Consider the following 15,636-nt stretch of genomic DNA (forward strand, 5'->3'; position numbering starts at 1 on the left):
CTTCTCTCTTTTTAGGTCTGTTGCTATGGCATTCAACAAAACAATAAAACTACTTTTAGTTGAAGGACCTGTGATAAGCTCTGAGCCTCTGCAGACCTGGTTAATCATAGTATGAAGAAAAACAAAGGCTAGCTTTAGAAACCCTGAAAACTGGAGATCTGTAATTCATTACCTTTGTGTCAGAAACGTGATCCAATCTCCCCTCCCTCCAGCATGCAAATTTATCTTCCAAATTAAGGAGGGAAGATACTAATGAAAAATCTAAAGTTTGTGTTTCTTTTCTTTGAAGTAATTGGTAGAGAACCAAGATGAAGAAATAAGGGTGGGGGGGATGGTCAAATGACAGAACACTTCACTCAACACGTGTTCGACGCGATGCCCACGCCAATCACGATGCGGGGGCGGGGAGGGGGAGGCCACGCCCATGAGCGAAACGTGGACCCGCCTTCTGAGGAGAGAGCGTTTGCAAGCGTTGGAGAAAACGTTTCCTGGTGAGGAGATGACGGGCTCCTCTGCCTTTCATCCCTGGCCACACCCTAAATCCTACAGGCTAAGTCGACGTTAATTGACAGGAAAGTGACTCGCTAGTCCTTCCAGCTCAATGCATCCCGCCTCCACCACCCTGCTAACAAAGCCCATGCCCTCCAGCACCGCGCACCTCACCAAGCAGAGCCATCGCCCCTGGTCCCACAGACTAGGACACCCGGCTTCCTCCAGCTCCTCACGTTTTCTCTCTTAGCTCCATCACGTACCAAGCCCTGCCTGTCCTACCAGAAATAGCTCTTCAGTTCATCTTCTCTTCCATCTCACTGCCCTTTCCCTAGTTTAAGTTCCCGTGATCGTGGCGTCCAACTAATGGAAACGCTCAGAGCCTCTTCCCATCTCCTCCCTGTCCCTTAAGTCTTCTGCCTGACACGAGAGCTGTCTTCCTAAACCACGTGAAGATATGGTCCTGTTTCACTACCCTGCCAGAGAACCTTAACGGAGAAGTTTTGCCACGCTCCTTTGAGTGGCATCCAAGACCCTACAATCTGATGCAGCTTAACATGTAGACTCCACTGCACTGCGTGCATGCACACACGTCATGCATGCACACACGTCATGCATGCACACACGTCATGCTATGCTGGACTACATCCTGCTTTCCAAAATCCATCTAAATGCCAAGCATCCAAAGCTCCATCTCACCGGTCTGTGTACAGCGATGCTCTCGGGTTACCGCCACATCCCACACTACACAGGTCTGAACTCTGGGAAGCCAGAGGAGCAGGGACTTGTGGGAAACTCATCCTTGAAGCAAAAGCAGGTGGGTGGTCATGATGTGGTCAGATGCTGGCCCATTTTAAGACTGACAGACCTGAATGTGCAAGTGCCTTAACATCTGAAGGGGACAAATCCAAGTGCAGAGCTGGCAAAGGTTAATAAGGAAAAGGCACGCTTCCGATACCAGGCATTTAATCTATCTGTAACATGGTCCTGGACCACGAGACATTCTTGGTTTGGTACTTCTTCGGAGGACCGAGGACTTCACTCTCCCAGGTTTTCTTTTTTTTCTTTTGGAGGGGGGAGGGACGGGTAACTCACTGGTTTTCTCAGAAGTACAGACCTCTATAAGGCTAGAGTCCAACAGAAGGTAACATTACAGCCCATTCATAGTGGGAGAACATTTGGAAATGTCACTTGCTTAGAAAATAGGAAACTATTTCTCTTTGGTTGACTAACAGGTTGGTTTCAAATGTTTTGGGTAGCATTTGTTTCATAATGTTCTCTCTTTGGCACACTTCCTAACTCTAAGAGTTTTTTTAGTTAAAAAAATATATATATGACTGCCACGCAAGGGAGGCTAAAAACACCGTCTGCAATATTATGTAACCAGGCTCATCCTGGCACACCTAATCCCCGGGAGAGGAAGCCCCGGGTGAGCTGCTGTGAAATCGCCATTCGTTACTCTCTCATTCCTCCAAGGTCCGAGGCATCTGTAGCCAAGAGCCAGTTACCACTATGGGCCATTCATCATCAGCACTGCTCAACGCCCAGAACGAGAGGGAAGCTGCCTGCATCCTCTTACCTACGTTTCTCTACAAAAGGCACATCAGTGAATAGCTGGTCCTACGAGGGGAGGCCAGTCTTGCGTAGGCTCTGAATAAACTGCACATTTACCTCACAAAAGTTTCTCCCGACATAATATGGTATTTCATATAGTTTATTTGTACCTTTGCTAAGTTTTAGCAGTAAAGCGTAAATTCAAATATCATATAAAATATTTTTATATTTCACAAAATACATCTTGGACTATTATAAACTATTCAAAGTTTTTACTATATCAAGAGATCAATTATGGGAGTGTTTTTAAAAAGTGTAACCTTACTAAGTTACTCAGAAACTTAGTAAGGTGGCCAAGAGCTTATATTTGAAGCCTAATCAATACACTTTTTCCAAAATAAATACAACTTCCCATGGAGGAATGTTTTTCTCTTTAAGAAAACTATGTTTCGTCAAGTACATCCACGTTTGTGCACTTTCATAAAGCCCTAGATCTCGAGAGTGACACTGGAAAAGGGATGCTATTTGTTCTAAATGGAAATCACAGATTAGGAAAACTGATTTTATCCACAAATGGGTAAAATTGTATGAGATGGATTTTGACTCAAAATTGAAAGAAGGCACTGAAAATCCCATGTCTGAAAATAGAATGTGCCACCTTGGCAAAGAGAAAACAGTAGGACCAGGGAAATGGGGGGGGGGGGGGGCTGGAGTTCAAGTAGATGAAACCACCCTAAGTTCCCAGTGCAGAAATGAATTACTTTTAAGAAAGCAGACACCTAAAATCTAAATTTAGGGGTTGCCCTGTAATTTCATTTTAGGTGTTGTCACCTGCTCCACTATTCCAAATCTGTAACAAAGACAGCTACACACAGGACCCTGGGGAGCAAAGGATGTGAACGGTGCCCCCCAGGGCAGTAGAATGCCAAGAAAGGACAGCACATGGGGAAAGCAGACGCGGAATGGAAGTGGAGAATTCAGAGGAAACAGCGATTCAGAGCCAGTGGAAACTAAAAAGAAACGTAAGTGTCCCAGAACTCAGCCGAGATGTTAGGAGCTAAACACAAAGTGGAAGGTTGAAGCCAATTTTTCTTTGGGTTTCAGAAGACAGTCTGAGCCCAGAACATATCTGGGTTACCATTTATTTATCCAAAATGTATTGAGCACCCCCTGTGTGCCAGTCCCTGTTCTAGGCTTTGGAGAGAAGGTGCAACAAGTGGGCCAGGATGGCTGGAGTAGAGTGAGTTTGGGAAGGTAGTAGTAGGAGAGCTGCCAGGGCAGGTGACAGGGCATGGCTGGAGGGATGGGAGTCTCAGTGAGATGGAAGGCACTGGAGAGGACTTTTTAACTGAAGTATAGTTGCTGGACAATATTATGTAAGTTACAAGTGTACAACATAGTGATTCACAATTTTAAAGGCTATACTCCATTTATAGTTATTATATAAAATATTGGCTATGCTTCCCATGTTGTACAATATATCCTACGATTAGAGTTGCTGGTTCTTAAAAAACGAATGTATATATGTATATATATATGTATATATATATCTGATTACCTAATCTCTATATAAGTGTATATAAAATATATAAATGTCTGATGACCTAACATATATAATTATGTATGAATTATATATATCTTATTACTAAGTTACATATAATTATATATAAATTATATATATACACGTGTGTGTGTGTGTGTGTGTATATATATATATATATAATTTCCTGACCTGTGTTCCATTTCTCACCAATTGTTTTTACAGAACATGACAGAAGGCCTCTGTCTGCTGCGTTCACGACAAAGGTAAAAGAAGATTCACATCCCAGTCGACACCACAGGGTCCAATAAAATCCAGAAGGATTTTGGATTTCTAGGATCAGTAGGTTCAGAAATTTTATATTTCTCTCAGCTTTGTGGTCTGTCCGGTATACCCAGAACAAAGGAAAGGGACAGATCTCCAGTAGAGAAATGAAAATACCACAGAAATTAGGCTTCTCTGTGTGGTGAATCCCAACTTCTGTAATTAAAGGGGGAACAAGAAATACCTTCCTTCCTGTGAATTGTGAAAATAAAACATTGGTTCTTTCCATGGGTGATCCAGGATGAATCTCTCCTCCTATGTCCATAATTATTAACCCTACCACTTAATGTATACATGAACCTAACCTAGAATTACCTAGAAATTTTGCTATTTTTTAGTTCTTTTTCTAAAAAACTTTTAGAATTTTTTCTAAATTCTAAAACCCCAATCCTATCCCTTGAGATGGTTTTAATGTGCCCTCTAAAATTACAGGCAGGAAAATGATCTAAACTCTAGACCCAAAAGTAATTACTAAATTCCCTTCCAATGTATGATTATATGGCTTCCTACTTTGTTTTTAAATAAAATATAACTGATTACCATCAGCTAAATTTTATTATTAGACCTGCCCTGAAAGAAAAATTATTTAAAATTTTTTAAGTTTTCTCAATTTAAAAAAAGGAATAATAGAATTAAGAATTAGTTGGAATTAAGCTGGGAATTATTTTCTATTACTTTTCAATGAAAACAGTTTATTAAATATCAATTTACCCCCTTTCAAATTTTCTGATTAATACATATAAGTAACAGTCTGCTCCTTGAGTTGGATACTTTGCACTACAGTAATAGAAAATCTGACCCAGAGTGGCTCAAACACAGGCTACTCACTGTTCATTCAGAGAGACTGGATGAGGCAGCCGTGGTTGGTCCACGATGACGGGCGGTGGAGGGGTCCCCTCCAGAGCTCGCATCCTCAGCCTTGGTTGTGCACCTCAGCTCTGCCCCAGACGGTCAGCACGTAACAAAATCCTACACCGGAGAGAACATTTCCTCTCCCCACTCTGTCCTTTCAGGGTGGACGGTCTCTCCTGGGAGCCCCAGAAGGCTGCCCCTTCTGTACCACTGGCCAACCCGGACTTCATGCTCCCAAATCAGTCAAGCAGGGTGATGGACAGTGAGGTTGCCACGATGGCACTGAAACCATCAGGCCTGGGACCTTGGCCCGGCCACACCGGCACTCAGATGGCTGCCGGGTTCCTTTGTCAAGGAAAGGGTAAGGAAACCCTGAAGTGTCTGCCACGTAACGTGTGCTAGGTACTGTATCCATACTTTTTAAATCTTTGAAAGAAAACCCTAGGGCTTCCCTGGTGGCGCAGTGGTTGAGAGTCTGCCTGCCGATGCAGGGGACACGGGTTCGTGTCCCCTGGTCCAGGAAGATCCCACATGCCGCGGAGCGGCTGGGCCCGTGAGCCATGGCCGCTGAGCCTGCGTGTCCGGAGCCTGTGCTCCGCAACGGGAGAGGCCACAACAGTGAGAGGCCCCCGTATCCCCCCCCCAAAAAAAGAAAACCCTAGTAGTTCTATCCTATCCTTATAGTTCATAAATGAAGAGACTGAGGCTTCAAGAAATCCAATGATCTGCCCAAGTCACCCTGCTCGTAGGGAGGCAACTCTGTACGGAGGCCCAGCTGGCCCCAAAGCCTCACTCCCAACCATGCCATCCTGATACAGCCACGCCACGAGGATAACAACGGCCGGTCCCTGTGGCCAGAGCACCAGTGAAGTGAGGCTCTGTTTGCCAAAATATGATTAGAGCTTCAGACTGCTTCTTGGGAAAAGATGCCTGTGTGTATCATGGGGAAAGATGCCTGTGTGTATCATCAGTACGTCCTCCAAACACTAATGTGTTTTTGCTCTTCCAAAGAAAAACTCTCTCTTAGTTGAGATGACAGGGACCTTCAGTTCCAGAGAAGAGAAAATATGACCCCTCTAGGCTCCCCGTCAATGGGCACCGGGCGTCTGGAGACCAGGACAGGTCATATGTCTCAGGTGGCATCTTTCTGATGATCTGAGAGCCTCATAATTGTTTATAGACTCATGCCCAGCTGCACTTCATTTCTGCTATAGGAGAAACTGCTTTTCTGTAATTTAGTGGTAAATGATTTTTGAATAATGAGAACTTGGAGGGAGGAAAGAGGACGTTATATGAATCGAGACAAATGATTGAAGATGTTCGTAATGCAAGTCATTTTTCTCCAGAAATAGCCCCTTGCCGAACTCCTTGTCTTTTTTTCTTGGGTGGTGGGAAAAAAACAACAAAAACCAAACTCTGTGTCATCATAAGATATGGATGCTTGGATATTAATTGGCACAGTGACTGCTATTCATAAAATTAGGCAGGAGTAGAATGTAGTGTTCTCAATAAGATGCTAATTATTTTTTTCTGTCACTCTATCCTTACAAAAATTTCCGATTATTGGCCTTATGTTCTGTCTGCAGTCTTCCATCAAGGAAAAGTATATAGCCATCTTTCTAAGTTTTTAATGTGATGTTTTTAGGGTAAATGTTTAAGAAGACTTTTAATGCCAAATGCTAATGAAACTGTAATGATATTGATAAGTGAGTAGAAGCAGAAAAGAAATGGCACTGTGGGGCTGTATGCACAGCACTGCTTTGAATTTGCTCCTTGACACTGTTTCATGGTAGCTATCTCCAATTCCCTTTTTATAAATGAAACTTATAAAAGCTGTTTTAAGAAAACAGTTCATTTTGGTATTGGGCCACAAGAGGTTAGCAGAGGAAATGAATTACATATATCTTATTTAAAATAATCATCATCAAAAGTCTACAAATAATAAAAGCTGGAGAGGGTGTGGAGAAAAGGGAACCCTCCTGCCCTGTTGGTGGGAAAGTAAATTGGTGCAGCCACTATGGAGAACAGCAGGGAGGTTCCTTAGAAAAACTAAAAATAGAGCTACCATATGATCCAGCAATCCCACTCCTGGGCAGGTATCCAGAGAAAACCGTACTTTGAAAAGATAACATGCACCCCAATGTTCATTGCAGCACTATTTACAATAGCCAGGATGTGGAAGCAACCTAAATGTCCATCAAGAGAGGAATGGATAAAGAAGATGTGGTCCATATATACAATGGAATACTACTCAGCCATAAAAAAGAATGAAATAATGCCATTTGCAGCAGCATGGATGGACCTAGAGATGATCCTACTGAGTGAAGTAAGCCAGACCGAAAACACAAATATCATATGATATCACTCATATGTAGAATCTAAAAAAATGATACAAATGAACTCATATACAAAACAGAAATAGACCCACAGACATAGAAAACAAACTTATGGTTACCAAAGCGGAAAGGTGAGGAAGAGGGATAAACTGGGAGTTTGGGTTTAACACATACACACTACTATATGTAAAATAGATAACCAACAAGGACCTACTGTATAGTACAGGGAACTCTACTCAATATTTTGTAATAACCTATAAGGGAAAAGAGTCTAAGAAAGCATATATATATGTATATGACTGAATCACTTGGCTGTACACCTGAAACTAACACAACATTGTAAATCGACTCTACTTCAATAAAAAATAAAATATAGTAAAATAATCACACAACCGGGCTGCCTCAGATGCCTTCAGGTCTGCTTTTGTGAACAAAACTACAAGGAGAGCCCCCAGAGGCAGAGGTAGGCATGTGGTGAACTTCAAGTGTGTGTGGGAGATGAAAGAAAAGAACTAACCAGTCTGCAGTCTGAAATCATGCAAACGGTGAGTGCAGTTTTTCTGTAATTTCTGTGCTCTATGCTTTTTCTAATATATGCCAAGGAAATCTTTCTTGAGTTTGATGTACTAAGGAAATTTGTCAGTTCTTCCCAATTTTATCTTTTTATTTGTGCCTATTAGCTTGGAAATGTGTTTGTAAGTGCTTTCCATAGCACTGGCCATCAATCACAGGTAGGTGTGCAAACAAAACTGTCTATCAGTACTCTGAGCATGTTAAGTATCCCTTAGACCATCTACCACGAGAACACGGTTCTACTGGCCTGTGTTAATGCCTTTCCCTTAGAGCTTGACAGCTCAGAGTACTGGGCCACCTACTCTCTCATCGTCCTTCCGGAAACCTGATCCTGGAAGTGGGTAGGGGGGTAATTACTCCTATTCTACAGGTGAAGGCGGGGCCCAAGATAGAGAGCGAGGTCCCAGGGATCGTGTGGACCCTGGAACAGGACAGGGGTCTTGGTATTCCTGCCATTACACATGGTGAAAGGTTAGGGGAAAAGGCTGGCAAAATGCCTTACTAGAAATGCAAATGGGAAATCGAACAGCTTCATCTGCTTTGCTCACACCTAGGTCTACAAGGGCTGCTCCGGACCCATGCTGCCTACTGACTCAGCCATAAAAAGGAACACGGTGGTGCCTTCCTGATGCCAAGTCCTACCAAGCTACTGCTCAGAGGCCCTCAGTATGAAAACCAACACTGCCCTTCATTGGCGCCCTTCTTCTCTCTTGCTGATTCTCTTATTTTCTTTTCTTTAATATCCTAACACCTTTATCAAAACCGTATTGCCATTGTCCATGTCTAGAAATGCCCAATGCAGGACCCCTCTGACAACATTAACTTGGCCACCTCTGTCTAACTGTGGATCGGAAGCCTCTTCTCTGTTAGCTGGTTTAAATGTAGCCCATGCAAATTATTCGTGATGTGAAAAGAAAGGTTTTTGTCTTACACAGTCTAATTTTTAGCTATGAGAAATGTCTTGTTCCTTTCCACAATTTAACCGTGTATTAATATATACAGACTTGGGCATACGTAGTTATACATGTATTTTTAATTGACTAAAAGTTGCCCTGGATCATGGTAGTTGTTAACATAACATTTTGATGTTGTTATAAAAAACTAGTTGGGGGGAGGGATATATTAGGAGTTTAGGATCAACATATACACAGTACTATATATAAAATAGATAACCAACAAGGATCTGCTGTATGGCACTGGGAACTCTACCCAATATTTTCTAATAACCTATAAGGGAAAAAATCTGAAAGAATAGATATATATGTATGTATAACTGAATCACCTTGCTGTACACCTGAAACTAACACAACGTTGTAAGTCAGCTAAACTTCAATTTTTAAAAACTCAGAAGAAAATAAATTAAAAACATAAAAACAAGCTAGTGGTAAACAGTTTGGCAGTTCCTCAAAAAATTAAACATAGAGTTACCAAACGACCCAACAATTCCACTGCTAGGTATATACCCATAAGAAATAATAATACACATGCATGCAAAACTTGCCCACAATGTTCACAGTCACATCATTCAAAATACCCCAAAACTGGGAACCCCTAAATGCCATCAGCTAATGAACAGATAAACAAATGTGGGATGGCCAGACAATAGAATATTATTCTGCAATAAAAAATTATGAAGTACAGGCACCTGTTACAACATGCACCAACCTTGAACCATTATCCCACGTGAAAGAAGTCAGTCACAAAGGACCACATATTATAGTGATCCCACTTACCCAGGACAGGCACATTCATGAAGACAGAAAGTGGATTGGCTGTTGCTTAGGGGGACGGCTGGGGCCAGCTGGGGGTGATTGGGTAGCAACTGCTAATGGGGACAGATTTTCGTTCTGTAGTGCTAAAATGTTCTAAAGTGTGGTGATGATCGCACTCTGAATATGTTAAAAAGCACATAACCGTACCCTTTAAATGGGTGTATTTTATGGTATATAAAATATATCTCAATAAAACCATAAAAAAAAAATACCTAGCGTCTTAGTCTGCTTGGGCTGCTATAACAATCTACCACAGATGGGGGCGCTTAAACAACAGACATTTACTCCTCACTGTTCTGGAGGCTGAAAGTCCAGGATCAAGGCACAGGCAGATTCAGTGTCTGGCGAGAACCCGCTTCCTGGTTTGTAGACGGCCATCTTCTCTCTGGGCAGAGGGGCGAGGGCTGGCTGGGGTCTCTATTACAAGGGTGACATCACCTTCCCAAGGCCCCACCTCCTAATTAGCAGCACACTGTGGGTTAGGTTTCAACATAGGAAAATTAGGGAAACACAAGCATTCAGTCTATAGCACCTGGAACACTCATGTCAAATATTCTGACTTAATATTCAAGATCGACTTAGTGCAAAGACCTGGGTTCAGATCTCAGCTTTGTCACTAAGCAGAGTGTGCCCTGGGCAATCACTTAATCTCTGTGTCTGCTGCTTCCTCCTTTTATAGAAAGGAAGATTGATTTCACTAGTGACTTGAGATCAAGTCCAACTCTACCACCTAGGATTCTGTGGGTATTGACTTTCACAAAAGCAGAATAAGAAAGATGTTGTGTGATACAGAGAAGATGGCAGCCAGGAATAAGACAGGAATAAAGACACAGACCTACTAGAGAATGGACTTGAGGACACGGGGAGGGGGAAGGGTAAGCTGGGACAAAGTGAGAGCGTGGCATGGACATATATACACTACCAAACGTAAAATAGATAGCTAGTGGGAAGCAGCCGCATACCACAGGGAGATCAGCTCAGTGCTTTGTGACCACCTAGAGGGGTGGGATAGGGAGGGTGGGAGGGAGGGAGACGCAAGAGGGAAGAGATATGGGAACATATGTTTATGTATAACTGATTCACTTTGTTATAAAGCAGAAACTAACACACCACTGTAAAGCAATTATACTCCAATAAAGACGTAAAAAAAAAAAAAAAAAGACAAAGCTGAAGGAGCTTTTTATTGTTTCCGAAAAAAGTTCCAAGCTGGGGACACCTACTTTCAGTTCCTGTGGGACGCAGCGGCTGTATGTTTACAGAACGAAATTGAGAAACAACCTTTGTATTGACGATGGCTGATAAAAAACAAAATCCAGGTGGACAGTTCAGGCAGGAGTAGGAAGTCAGTTGTCAAGGTTATCCTTGTGTCCAGCCTAAAAGTTCGTTAGTGGCAATGACATCTGGCTATTAAAATACTGTCCTAGGAGATTATTTCCTTCCTGTCTTTCCAGTCACACAGAATCTGCTGCTGGGTATAAATTATGGACAGAAGAACTCATTTGGAGAAATACTGACCCAGTCATACTTCACAGGTTTATTGCTACCTTGAGAGAAATGAACCTTGTGAAATTATAACCTCTGAACTACAACTAAGATCCTTCCAAAGGCAGACCTCTAGGGGACAGAGGAGAAGGTTAAGGGTAGGGGAGGCTAAGGAGATGCGGATTCAGTGAGCAGACCAGTGGCTCTGACATCAAGGGAATGACTGTCACGCTATTTCTCCAGCTCCATTCATCAAGCAGCTTTACTGTAGACAAGTCTTCAGGGTAAGTGATTCCACCAAAACTGCATATAAAATGAGGTGAGAGTACATTTTCTATAACCTTCATCGGATTCTCAGAAGACCCCAGAAACTAAAACAGCTAAGAACCACGGTGTGGAGGATTAAAGAAAGCTGCAAAGCTTTTGATCCTCTATCCATGGGGAAGTGGGTCCTAGCTCCCCTCCGCTTGAATCTAAACTGAACGAGGGCTGCTTTCACCACCGGGACACTAAGGACAATGGGCCTCTAGCTCCCAGCTCAGCCTAGACAAGCAGCTTCTGCACGGGGGTTCTGGAGCCCTGAGACCACTGTCCATGAGATGCTCAGGCCACATGCAGAAGGCCTGAGAGGATGAGAAGCTGTATAGAGAGAGAGGCCAGGAAGCCCCAAGACCCCAGACATGCATGGAGAAACCATCTCTGAGTGTACCCTACAGCCCCAGCTGCTGTCATACTGATCAGAGATGAATCACCCAGCCTGGCCCTTCCAGAATTCCTGACCCGCAAAATCAAGGACAAAATGAAATAGTGGTTCTTGGGACTTCCCTGGTGGCGCGGTGGTTAAGAATCCGCCTGCCAATGCAGGGGACGTGGGTTCGAGTCCTGGTCTGGGAAGATCCCACATGCCGTGGCAACGAAGAGTAGCCCCTGCTCTCCACAACTAGAGAAAGCCTGCGCGCAGCAAGGAAGACCCAACACAGCCATAGATAAATTTTAAAAAAATGAAATAGTGGTTCTAAATCATGGAATTCAGGGATAACTTGTTTTAAAGCAAGAGATAAACATAACACACGTTTAAAGAGACTTAAGGTCGCACATCACTCAGAACTTCTGGACAGTCTATAAAATTATACACTGAAACGTAATTCTAAGATAAAACTTTTGTGCTCCTATACAGTTTCTGCCCTTTGTGTTGCTTACCAATGAAGCTCTTAACAACTCCTTATCGTTTAAAAAAAAAAAAACTTGCCAAAAGAAAAACATTTTAAAAAATCAGAACTCAGGGGGCTTCCCTGGTGGCGCAGTGGTTGAGAGTCCGCCTGCCAATGCAGGGGACGCGGGTTCGTGCCCCGGTCCGGGAAGATCCCACATGCCGCGGAGCGGCTGGGCCCGTGAGCCATGGCCGCTGAGCCTGCGCGTCCGGAGCCTGTGCTCCGCGACGGGAGAGGCCACAACAATGAGAGGCTCGCGTACCGCAAAAAAAAAAAAAAAAAAAAAAAAAAAATCAGAACTCAGCATTTTCAATGCAAATGACCTTTGGTCTTACTTCATTTTCTTGATTTTCCATCCTGCCTGCTTTCTTTCCAGCTCTCCATGCAAATTCCTTGTATGTTCTGCTCAGCCTTGTTCTCTGCCCATCTTTCCCTTTGGTACCTCATTACCTTATTAGTTCATAGCCACGGTAAAATGGTTTTGTTCCCAAAGGACTTACAGATGAAGTTGTTTCCTGAATAACCTGTAGATGCTTCACTGCCTAATCGATTAGTTCTCATTTTATTTTTGCTAAAGATTGGTCCAGGTAACTTGCTCGACATAAAACGACAAAAATCCTGATAATTTTACCTGTTTAAGTTTAGATCCTATTACTTCTCTATAATTTCATATGATGCTTTCTCTTCCCATCCCTTGAGACAAAAGGAAATGTTAACTGTGTAAGTCTCAACCTGGTTAAAGTGAATTCATATAATTTCCTCTCCTCTCATTTACCTGGAATGAAAACTTAGGAATTCTCCTGACTTTGGGATCAACCTTAAGTACCATCCTACCAATTAAAACTCCAATCATGCTTCTATTTTAAACTGGATTTTCTAATTCTATGTAGCAATCAAAATGGGTTTCCCACCAATTTTTACCTTAGCCTACTGACTTTGGCATCGGCACCTTCCAGTTATTTTGAGGAGAGGAAGAGGAAGAGTCCTTACCTGACTGGTATTGTTGAACGTTTGCTTCATGCTCTCTGGATCTGGCAGGTTTTTACATGTCATTCTTTCTTTTGCCAGGCTCTTCAGAAATTCCTCCATTTCTGCAATTCCCTTGTTGAAAGAAAATATTATTCCCTGTATGTTTAAGTCAAAAGGTGCTGATATTCAAAATCTTTATTCCAAACTCAGGAAAAATTCCATTTATTTTCTTTCCAAGTTATTGTGGCAATGGAAGTGTCCAAATATATTGAAATGGTTTGGTAAAATACCATACTTCAACATGAAGGAGTGTAAACATTGAAATCCTCTAGAGAATTCTGGAAAATGTTTATGTTGTGTTAAATTAAAAACCATAATGCAAAATATATATGCATAATTACTGAAACAGTTTAAATATAAAAAAAGAATTTCAAGGTAATATACAAAAATTAAAAAACAACCGTGTCAGTTGAATTTTGACAAGGGTGCTGAAACAGTTCAATGGGGAAAGAGCACCCTTTGCAACCAACTGTAGTGAGACAACTGGACATGCGCATGTAAAGGATTGAAAATGGATTTTTACCTCTCATCAGACACAAAAATTAACTCAAAATGGACCCTAAGTAACAATGTAAGAGCCAGATCTATAAAACTCTTGGAAGAAAACATAGGAGCAAATCTTTGTGACCTGGACTTAGACAATGGTTTCTTGGTTTCTCGGGCAAAGCACAAGTGACAAGAGAAAAATAGATAAATCAGACTTCATCAAAATCAAAAACTTTTGTGCTGCAAACAGTACCATCGAGAAAGTGAAAAGACAGCCCACAGAATGGCAGAAAATATTTGCAAAACAGGTATCTGATCAGGGATTTATGTTCAGAAAATATAAGGAATACTTACAAGTCAATAACAAAAAGACAAACAACCCAATTTAGAAATGGGTAAAGGATCTGAATAGATCCTCTTCCAAATGGTCAACAAGCAGGTGAAAAAAAGTGCTCAACCTCACTAATCATAAGGGAAACGCCAACGAAAACCACAGTGAGATGCTACCTCACATCCACTAGAATGGCTACACCAAAAGGACAAAAAATAACAAGCATACACAAGGATTAGGAGATATTGGAGCCTTCATACATTGCGGGCAGATTTGTAAAACGGCACGGCCACCCTGGAAAATAGTTTGACAGTTTCTCCGCCTGTTAAACATAGAGCTTCCGTAGACGCAGAATTCCACTCCTGCATAGAAACCCAAGAGAAATTAAAACATTCGTCCACACAAAAAAATTACTCCTAATGTTCACAACAGCACCGTTCGTCATGGCTAAAAAGTGAAAACTACCCACGTGTTCATCAACGGGTGAATGGATAAATAAAATAGGATGCATCCACTCCATGCAATATTATTCAGCAACAAGATAATCTTAAATAATTGGTACACGCTACAACATGATAAGCCTTTAGATCATTCTGATAAATGAAGGAAGCCAGTGACAGACCACATATTGTATGCTTTCATTTTCATGTAATGTCCAGAATATGAAAATCTGTAGAGACAGAAAATAGATCCGTGGTTGTCAAGGGTGGGAGGCGGGGACAGGGGGAGAAATCAGGAGTGACTGCTAGTTTGAGAGTTAATAAAATGCTCTGAAATCAGACTGTGTGATAGTTGCCCAGTGTGAATATACTGTGATATATACTGTGAATACTAATATGCCATACTGTGAGTGCACTAAAAACCACTGCATTACACACTTTAAATGGGTGACGTTTATGGTACATGAAATAGATCTCAGTAAAGCTGTTTTTTACAAAGATGATGGATAGCTGCTTTTATAAAATGTTCTTTAAAATTTGTTTGTAAAATCGTATTTTTTTATTGAGGTAGAGTTGATTTACAATATTGTGTTAGTTTCAGGTGTAGAGCAAAGTGATTCAGTTATATACTTTTTTCAGATTATTTTCCATTATAGGTTATTACAAGATATTGAATATAGTTCCCTGTGCTATCTTTGCTGCTCGCCTATTTCATGCATAGTTGTTTGTATCTGTTAATCCCATGCTCCTAATTTATTCCTCTCCCCCTTTCCCCTTTGGTAACCATAAGTTTGTTTTCTATTTCTGTGAGTCTACTTCTGTTTTATAAACAAGTTCCTTTGTATTATTTTTTTTCAGATTCTACATATGAGTAATATCCTACGATATTTATCTTTCTCTGACTTGCTTCACTTAGTATGATCACCTCTAGGTCCATCCATGTTGCTGCAAATGGCCTTATTTTATTCTTTTTTATGGCTGAGTAGTATTCCATTGTATATATATATATGTACCACATCTGCTTCATCCATTCATCTGTTGATGGACATTTAGGTTGCTTCCATGTCTTGGCTATTGTAAATAGTGCTGCTACGAATACTGGGGTGCATGTATTTTTTGAATTAGAGTTTTCTCCAGATATATGCCCAGGAGTGGGATTGCAGGATCATATGGTTATTCTATTTTTAGTTTTTTAAGGGGCCTCCATACTGTTCTCC

At 41.7% G+C, this 15,636-nt stretch overlaps 1 long non-coding RNA gene across 4 annotated transcripts in view; it reads right to left on the bottom strand.

The window, feature by feature from the left end:
- Positions 1–15,636, bottom strand: part of LOC138842731 (uncharacterized) — a 554,863-nt gene that overhangs the window by 394,513 nt on the left and 144,714 nt on the right. For all 4 annotated transcript variants that reach the window (XR_011377559.1, XR_011377558.1, XR_011377557.1 and 1 more), the window contains exon 5: positions 13,124–13,234. This is a non-coding gene — a long non-coding RNA (uncharacterized lncRNA). The remainder of the gene's footprint in view (positions 1–13,123; positions 13,235–15,636) is intronic.

The sequence above is a fragment of the Globicephala melas genome, chromosome 6 (genome assembly GCF_963455315.2).
Source record: "Globicephala melas chromosome 6, mGloMel1.2, whole genome shotgun sequence".
NCBI lineage: Eukaryota > Metazoa > Chordata > Mammalia > Artiodactyla > Delphinidae > Globicephala > Globicephala melas.